The sequence below is a fragment of the Microtus oregoni genome, unplaced genomic scaffold (genome assembly GCF_018167655.1).
Source record: "Microtus oregoni isolate MIOR12 unplaced genomic scaffold, Mior012 000007F_ref0000211, whole genome shotgun sequence".
Lineage (NCBI taxonomy): Eukaryota > Metazoa > Chordata > Mammalia > Rodentia > Cricetidae > Microtus > Microtus oregoni.
The window spans coordinates 44288479-44297893 of record NW_024543066.1 but is presented as its reverse complement, the minus strand read 5'-3'; positions in this window follow the sequence as shown (position 1 = coordinate 44297893).

The window sequence follows — 9415 nt, the reverse complement described above, 5'->3', positions numbered from 1 at the left end:
GCCCACATTTCTGGGGTGGCTCACGGACCCTGCATCTCCCTCCATTCACCTCTCTTCATGAGTACCAAGCTGTGATGACGACTTCCTGCTAGCTTCTGCTCTCTAAACCTTGGTGAGCTTGAGTATAGAATGAGATGAGAAACCCTCCTGCAGTGTAGCCACATAATCCAGTGTAGCCATGTAATCCGGTGAAGCCACATAATCTGGTGTAGCCACATGATTCAGCGTAGCCACATAATCTGGTAGCCACGTAATCCAGTATAGCATGTAATCCGGTGTAGCTACGTAATCCGGTGTAGCTACATAATCCGGTGAAGCCACATAATCTAGTGAAGTCACATAATCCTGTGAAGCCACATAATCCGGTATAGCACATAATCTGGTATAGCACGTAATCCAGTGTAGCCATGTAATCTGGTGTAGTCACATAATCTAGTGAAGTCATAATTACAACCAAAGAATGAGAAGGTAGAAAGAGTTTAGGCCAGGCCTGATGGTACCTACCTCAATCCTGAGATAAAAGGATCACAAATTCAAGGCCTTTGTTGTGGGCTACCGAGTGATTTCAAAGAGGGTCGATCCCCAGCTTTACAGACACACAGGACTACCTGCCTGTAATCCCAGGAGGTGAAAGCCAGAGGATCAGAAATTCAAGGTCACTCTCGGCTACAGAAGAGTTCATGGTTAGCCTGGATTGCTGAAGACCCTGTCTCAGAAAACAACAAGCCCAGAGTGAGTTCAAGGCTGTCTTAGGCAATTTAGCTCAACCTTGTCCAAGACTTAAAAAGAAAACTAGAAAGTTGGGGGTATGGAGCTGAGATGTTTATTGTTCACTGGCAGGACACTCACCCAGCAAGCGTGAGGCTCTAGGTTCAATCCCGGACACACAGAACCAAATCACATTGTTAAAATAAAGGGTTCAAGTAGCAGAAACTGGCCTAGCAGGCTCTGGGTTCCAGTATAGGCAAGAAAAATGAATAAGGTTAAGAGAAAAGGAGGGCAGGGGAGGAGGGTGGAGCGGAGGACAGGGAGGACAGGAGAGGGGAGGGGAGAAGGGAGGGAAGGAGAGGAGAGGGGAGGAGAAGGAAGGGGAGGGAAGGAGAGGGGAGGAGAGGAGAGGGAAGGAAGGAGAGGAGTGGGGAAGAGAGGACAGGGAAGGAAGGAGAGGAGAGGGCAGGGGAGGAGAGGGAAGGGAAGGAGAAGGGGGGAGGGGAGGAGAGGATAAGAAAGCAGATGTGTATCCCCAAAGAACTCTGGGCTAGTCCCTGCTCTTAGGTCAGCTGGGGATGTGGCACAGCTGCCCATATAACAGAGGCAGGGGCTTTGGGTGGCAGGATCTGGAATCTCTCACCTTTGAATAGCCATGCATTTACTATGACACATTTTAGCATATACATGGAACAGATACAAGGAGTTTTTCAAGGACTGATCTCCTTGCTCCTAAGGAGTTAGCTGGTCCCCAGGCTAGTCATCCAGAACAGAGAGCCAGCTGGGGACTCTGGAGTTTGCAAGTGTTGGACATCTCTGTCTGTCTGCTCCTAAGCCAGCCCCAACAGGAGGGGCAGTTTCCAGAAACATCCATCCTGTCCTCTGACCGAGGCATATACCAAAGGAGGTAAAGCTGGCGGTCATGGGCAGGCAACCCAGTTCAGTTGTGTCCATGTGGGCTGGAGACCTGGAGGCAGCACCTCTCGGTGCCCTCCCTAGCTCCGGGTCCTCTAAAGGTGGTGCCTTGTGAGAGCCTGGATCTGGAGGGAGCTCAGCATGCCCCTCTCCTCCAACCCTCAGAGCTGGACAGTCTTAACTAGTGCCAAGACAGAGCGCAATCAAGAGGAGCTATTTGCAAAACAAAACTGGCACCCCTCGGCTGGCACAAGGGACCTGTAACCTGACTTCTTTATTCAACCACTTGTTTCATTCCAAAGGACAGCACCCACAGGGGTTTTTAATTATTATTATTACCTTTATTTATTTATATTGGTGCACACGCCATACATAGCACTATGTAGAGACCAGAGAACAACTTGAGGAGTCAGTTCTCATCTTCCTCTTTATTGTAGGTCCTGAGCATCTAACTCAGGTCCTCAGTTCAAGGCCAGCCAGGGGGAAATGAGACCCTATCTCAAAAAGAGAGATGGTGGTGGTTTAAGCTGAGGCAGAAAATAATCATAAGTTCAAGGCTAGCCTGGGGCTGCTACACAGTGAATTCTAGGCCTACCTGGGCTGCATAAAGACCTGTCTCAAAAAGAAAAATAATAATAAGGGCTGGAAGGATAGCTGCATGGATAAGAGCACCCACTGCAATTGCCTAAGACCTGAATTGGGTTCTCAGCACCCACATCAGGAGAGCCACAACTGTGTGTAACTTCAGTTCCAGGAGATAATGCCTCTGGCCTCCTCGGGCACCCACATTCACATGCAGCCCCCTACACATACACAAGTTAAAAAATAAAATAAATCTTTAAAGTAATAATAATGATGATGATGATGATGATGAAGAAGAAGAAGCAATTTTAGCACAGAAGTCAGAGGACCTGGGTGTGAACTCTTGCCCACCTAGCCATGTGACTAACCACGTGACATGAAACAAGTCTCAGGCTCTCTGAGCTTCAGGGTTTCACAGTGCAACCCACTGCTGATCCTGTGTGTTGGAGGTGCATGAGGCAGACATAGTGGAGGATGGCGGCTGGCCCATGGCTCCTGCGGAGTTCATCTGCACCCTGGACACTGCACACAGCTAACGCTGTCAGAGGGAGGGTGGACAGGAGGATCATGCATTCCAGGTAGGTGAAGCCACAAAGGTATGAGGGGAGTGTGGGAGAAAAAAAAAGAGGAGGAAAAGAGATGGGGGGGAACTGAGAGGAGAGGAAGAGATGAGGACAGGGGAGAGAAGAGGAAGGGGGAGAAAGGGAGGAAAAGTAGAGGGAAAAGTTAGGCAGGAAGGAGGTAGTAGCTATTTCTGTTGGGAAGGCAGATAAAAAATGACCCCTAATCCTCTTCCCAAGCCCAACACCACAGGGCTTTGGGTTGAAGAGTGGCTTCCTCCATCCCAGGTGGGAAGGGAGACAGCAGAGTGAGAGAGGACAGATGAGGCCTCAAGGCCCAGCAGTGGGAATTTGGTGTCACTGATGTGGACAGAGGAGTGGGCAGGCTCTGGCAGAGAGGGGATAGTGAGCGGCAAAGAAGCAAGCGCCAGAACCCAGTCTCTCCAGAGCTCCCACAGAGGTGACCAGTGCAGTCTCCTTGTAAGCTGGTAGTTTTATACCCAAATCGTGGGTCCCCACAAAAGCCAACAAAGGAGACTGAGTCACATATGTAAAAGCAAAGAGCCTTTATTTTAATCAAGTTTGCAAACTCGGTCTCTCTGCATGTCCAACATATTGGAATAACCAGAGAGCCCCAGTGTAGAGAGCTGCATGGAGCCGCACCTGATGGTGCTGGCTCCCACCCTCCGCGATCCAGAAAGCAAGTGCTCTCTGTGATAATCAACTCCTAATATGGCTAAGGCCTGACTCATCCTATTATCACACAATGATTGTCAGCTGCTTGCATATGCGTGGACCTATGGGCAGTGCCCACGTGGCAATCCGGGGTTGGCGGCCCGTGCCTTTTTAAGGGCTGGGAGAGGTTTGCCCGGAGAGAGAGAAAGAGAGGGAGAGAGAGAAAGAGAGAGAGAGAGAGAGAGAGAGAGAGAGAGAGAGAGGAACAAGGTCCTGAATAAACTGCTTGCAAGAAGAGCTCCGGTGTTGCGTCTTCCTTGCTGGTCGAGGCGGGCGCGACACCCCAGCTCAATTAGAATAGGGTTTTTATAGTAGTAGAGGTGGGGGTGAGGGGTCTTTGAGGTTTAGGTTCCCTGATTGGCTGACATTTGTCTAGAGGTGTCCTGTTGAGGTGTGCTGGCAGGTGTCTCTATCTATAGCTCTTAGAATACCAGGCATTTCCTTTGAATGGTCTGCTCTTGGGTAGGGTCGGGCAATCTCAGCCTGTGGTTCCTCTTGCAGCCAGGCATTGTCTCAGGGTAAACTATTGAGACTCCAGACTCCATTTAAACTCATCGATGGCCAGAGTCCCAGGTGATAATGGTTGGAAGTAAAGAACTTCCTTTGGGTGACCTGCCCAGACTTAGATTATCACGGCTGGCCCCCACAGTAGCACGTGCCTAAATCTTCATCCTCAGCTCCACAGCAAGTCTGGGGCTGCATGAGATCCTATCTCAAACAGTCATGAAAAGACTAGATCCACATCGCACGCACCCACAATCTTTCCATCTATCCCGCAGCTTCCCAGCTTGTCCTGCCTTCAAATGCCATTGAGGCAAACTGTCTTAGGGTTACCATAGCTGTGCTGAAACACCCTGGCCAAGAAAACTTGGATTGGAAAGAGGACTTTGGCTCACACTTCCACATCACAGGCCATCATCAAAGGAAGTCAGGACAGGGACTCAAGCAGGGCTGGAACCTGGAGGCAGGAGCTGATGCAGAAGCCGTGGAGGATGCTGCTTACTGGCTTGCTCTCTGTGGATTGCTCAGTCTTTTTTTTTTTTCCTCACAGAATACATCCTAACTAAAGCCTCCCTTCCATTCACCTCCCCGAAAATGCCACCTCCCTTCTCTCCCAGACCCACTGCTCCTCCATTTCTCTTTAGAGAAGATCAGGCCTCCCAGGGAGATCAACCAAACACAGGATGACAAGTTACGACAAGACCAGGCACACAGCCTCATACCAAGGCTGGATGAAGCAACCCAGTAGGAGGAGAAGGGTCCCAAGAACAGGCAAAGGAGTCAGAGACACCCCCACTCCCACGCGAGCTAAACAATCACAGCACGTGTGCAGCGGGCCTAGCACAGACCCATGCGGGTTCCACGACTGCTGCTTTCGTCTCTGAACCCCTGTGAGCCCTGCTAGGTTGTTTCTGTGGGTTGTGTTCTTGGGGTGTCCTCAACCTCTCTGGCTCCTATAATCCTTCCTCTCCATCTTCTGCAGGGTTCCTCAAGCTCCGCCTATTATTTGGGTGTGGGTCTCTGCATCTGCTCCTGTCAGTTGCTGGAGGAAGATGGGGCTAGGCATTGATCTATGAGTCTAGCAGAGTATCATTAGGAAATATTTCATTTAATTCTCTCTTTCTCTCTCTCTCTTTCTCTCTCTCTCTCTTTCTTTCTTTCTTTCCTTCTTTCCTTCTTTCTGTGGTCAGTTATGTTTGGTTCTACCCTAGATCTTTGAACTATTCAGCTTCCTGTTCCTGGCCACCCACAGTCTGGTTTCTTATAGAACCCAGGACTACCAGCCCAGGGATAGCACTACCCACAACGGGCTGGGCCCTCCCGCATTGATCACTAATGAAGAAAATGCCTTAGAGTCAGATCTTACGGAGGCATTTCCTCAACTGAGTCTCCTTCCTCTCTGATGACTCTAGCTTGTGTCAAAATCACATAAAACCAGCGAGTATATAAATATGCCCTCATCCCAGATTGGCATTCAATTGCAGACTTCATGATGGACTCTAGCGCTGGCCATCTTGGAGAGGAGTTCTAAAGAAGGCAGGGAAGCCACGAGCAAACCTTCAGAGGCCAGGATTCAGAAGGACCCTCTAGGTCAGTGCTCCTGGTCACTGCTGTGACAACAGGAACAGGGCATTCCCAACTCTTTCTTGACATCCCTGCCCCGAGTGGCTCTCCAGAGAAACAGGGGTGACTGGGGTTTACAAGCAGTTTCTGCTTTTCACCAGGTCTGCCCCAAACTGGAGAGAAAGATTGTCCTGAACTAGGTCACGAGCCTCGGGAAGCAGAGGGTCGGTCATTACTGAGGAAACAGAGAAAACAGGAAGAGGCCTGCAGAGCTGGGGAAAGGTCCGAGCAGGAAAGGAAGGGGTGGTGCAGGGATGCAGTCTGGAAGGGTTGTTAGGGGGCAGGAGGCTAGAGACAGCACCCTGGGGGGTGGGTTGCGTATTAAAATGAGTGTGTGGTCCTGGGATCTGGGTGGAGCTCAGGAGCACAGTATGGGGCCACATGGTGTTCCTCCCAGCTGGGCCCATCTTCCCCTCCAACTGTAGAGGACAACCCTAGCCCCCTGCCCAGCTCCCTAAGCACAGGGCCTCTCCAATGGTGGCTCTTCTCCCACCTGTGCATCGTGGAGCATGCTGCTGGTGAGGGGCACTCCCCAACCCCACCCGTCTCTTTCCATCTCTCTTTCCCATCTCTTTCTTGGGTCTCTTCATGTAGCTGAGGATCACCTCGATCTTCCTGCTTCTGGTTCTCAAGAACTGGCTTTATGATAATATGCCACCGCAGCTGGTTTGTGGGAAGTTGGGGGCTGAACCCAGAATTTCCTGCATTCTAGGTGAGCACTCTACCAACCAGGTTTTATCCGTCATCCGAGACTCTATTTTTAAAAAGATTTGTTTGTGGTTTGTTTTTTGAGACAGGGTTTCTGTGTGTAACCCTGGCTGTCCTGGAACTCACTCTGTGAACCAGGTTGGCCTCAAACTCAGAAATCCACCTGCCTCTGCTTCCTGAGTATTGGGATTAAGGGTGTGCACCACCATGTCCAGCTTTTTCTCTCTTTCTCTCTCTGTCTCTCTTTATTTAGGTTAAAAATGTACTTTTAAAGATTTATTTATGGGCTGGAGAGATGGCTCAGCGGTTAAGAGTATTGCCTGCTCTTCCAAAGGTCCTGAGTTCAATTTCCAGCAACCACATGGTGGTTCACAACCATCTGTAATGAAATCTGGTGCCCTCTTCTGGCCTGCAGGCATACACACAGACAGAACATTGTATACATAATATATAAATAAATATTAAAAAAAGAGATTTATTTATGTATGTGAATGTAGGTGCCTGGAGAGGCAAAATAAAAGGTGTTAGTCCCCGGAACTAGAGTTTAGGTGGTTGTGAGCTGCCAATATGGATGCTGGGAACCAAATCCCTGTCCTCTGTAAGATCCAGCACTACAAGCATTTAGCCACTGAGCCAATACTTTAGCCCAGATGGTCTCTGAGCTAGATGCAATGGACTAGATGATGAGCTAGAAAGAATGGATCAGATGGTAGCTCAGATACGTCCTGTGATGGCATGAACCAATTCAGAGACATGCCTGAGCACACTTGTGTGCCTGCACAAGCCTGCACACAGAAGAACCAGCATGCATAGATGCAGACTCACATTTAGCCATGCAGATGCAGGCTGCACATCTGCCTCACTCCTGTATCTGTCTTCCTCAAGGGCTTCCTCTGCAACAGCCCTGTCTTTGTCTTTCTGTTCAGTATGGCCCCACTGCTTGTGCTCCATGAGGACATCTTCACTGGGGCACTAGTCTGGGTGCGCATATACTTGCGCTGGGTGGGGTAGGCCAGGGGCAGGCGATGGATCTCTGCTTGTCTCCATGGCACAGCCCACCTTCTTGGGAGCAGGAGGCGGGGCAAAGACCTACCTATGGTCCTCTCCCTCTTCTTTGTCCCCACTGGAGAGGACAAGTAGGCTTGCTAAGTCTTCTGCAGGCTCTGCTCCTTTTAGACCCTACTGAGTGACAGCCCAGGGCCTCTTGCATCACCACAACTGAGCAGAGATCAGGGAGAGTGGCTATATGGTGACCAGAGCAGAAATGAGTGCAATTGGGCCCACGGCAGCACAAGATGGCCGGTCCATCCTGGTCCCTCTAGTGAGTCTCCATGGCCTTTATCCTTTTCTCATCAGAGGGCAGGGCCCAGTGAGCAACCAGAGATTCCCTCCCTTCTGGTCTTGCCCTGCCCCTGTCTTAAGGACCTAGATTTGCATGAACCCAAACCCCTGTGCTTTGTGTTCCCCAGGAGGCCCTGGAAGGCATGGTGGCAGTAGCAGGAGGCAGAGGGGAATGTCCCTCCGCGGGGAGGGTTGTGGGAATTCAGCAGGCCGTCGTTAGCCTAGGTGTCCTTAGGTGGAGGCAGTGAGTTTGGAGACTGGGTGCCAGGGAAGTGAGAGTCCTGTCTCAAGTTCGGATACATCAAATTCCAAAGAATCTAATCATGGGCCTGGATAGGAGCAGGATCTGGACCAGACCCAAAAGTCCCAAGCTAAACACTGATAATGAGCTCTGAACAATCTGGCCCAGTCTCTGCCTTGCCACCCCTCCCCCAGTGGAGCCTCAGCTGGGTGGTCCTGCCAGGCTTGCTTGGGTCTGTATGGATGTGCCAGTTAGGTGTCTGAGCTCAGGGACGCTTGTGGTGACTTCCTGGGATGTGATGGGGCCAAGGATGTATCCGAGAACAGAGAGCTTGGATGGGGAACTTCCTGAGAGATGCCCTTGACAAGAATGGGAAGACATACAACTCAGATATGGAGGTTCTAACCATACAGATTGGGAAACTGAGGCCTGGAGCAGGTAAGGGACTGGTGGTCTCAAAGGGTCTTCATGTGCTACATGGGGACTGCCAAAAGGACGGGTCCAGGGCCTCAGGTGACCCCAAAGATGTTCTGTCAGATTCTGAGGGGACCCGCTTTCAGAAGTGTGCAGAGTGCAGAGACCCTGCACACACACCCTTTCTAGAGTAGCTGAAGCATGTTCCTGATGGCCTAGGAGGATCTCTCAGGGTCCTCTCTGCTGGTGTCCCTCAGGCCTGCTGTGAACATTACTGTGGTCTCAGCTATAGACAGATCGCTACCCCAGTGTCTAAAGTCTAAGGTGTACCGGGGGCTTGCCATCCAGGCGGTTGATGTGGGCCACACAAAGTCTGGCCTCGGGGACAGAGAGGATATGGCAGAGGAGACACTCTACAGTCTCTGGCTTCGGGGATGGGACACAACTGTCAAGGTTTCGTCCTCTGGGTCTCTTGCTAGGATTTGCCCCTCCTCCCCATATTCCTTTCTCACTTCAGGAAGTGGACCCTCCTTCCTGTCCCAGGCCTCGGAGCTCTCCCCAATTTCTCCTCCCCTCCTCTCATGTTCTCTTCCCCATAGCAGTGGCTGGGCATCAATGACCCCAGTCCCATCAGGTTGGTCATCTCAGTGGGGGGTAGGTGTTAACAAGGAACGGGGAGCACAAACATTTAGTTCATAATAACTCCCAACTTCTGCCTCCTTCCCACACCCTCCTCAGCCCTGGCATCCACCCAGCAGCAAGATCCACTCCATTACACCCTACACGACATGGCATCTGCATGGGACCCCCTCCACAAGCGTCTGATTGCTCTTGGATAAAGTCCACCTTTCCCAGCCTGTGTGTCCTGCTTCTATAATCCCAGCCTGTGCCTTCCTCTCCCTGCAAGAGCTTCCCCAGTCTTCTCTGAGCCTTCTTCAATGAACTCAAGTCTGTTTGTCCCACTCCTACCCCAGGGCCTGTGTACCTACAACTCCCTCTGCTCGGAATTTCCTCCCTCAGCAGGGCCTCAGTCTTTGTCTTGGCCCCAATCTAACCTCCCAGAGGCCATCCTTGATCGCGGAATGCA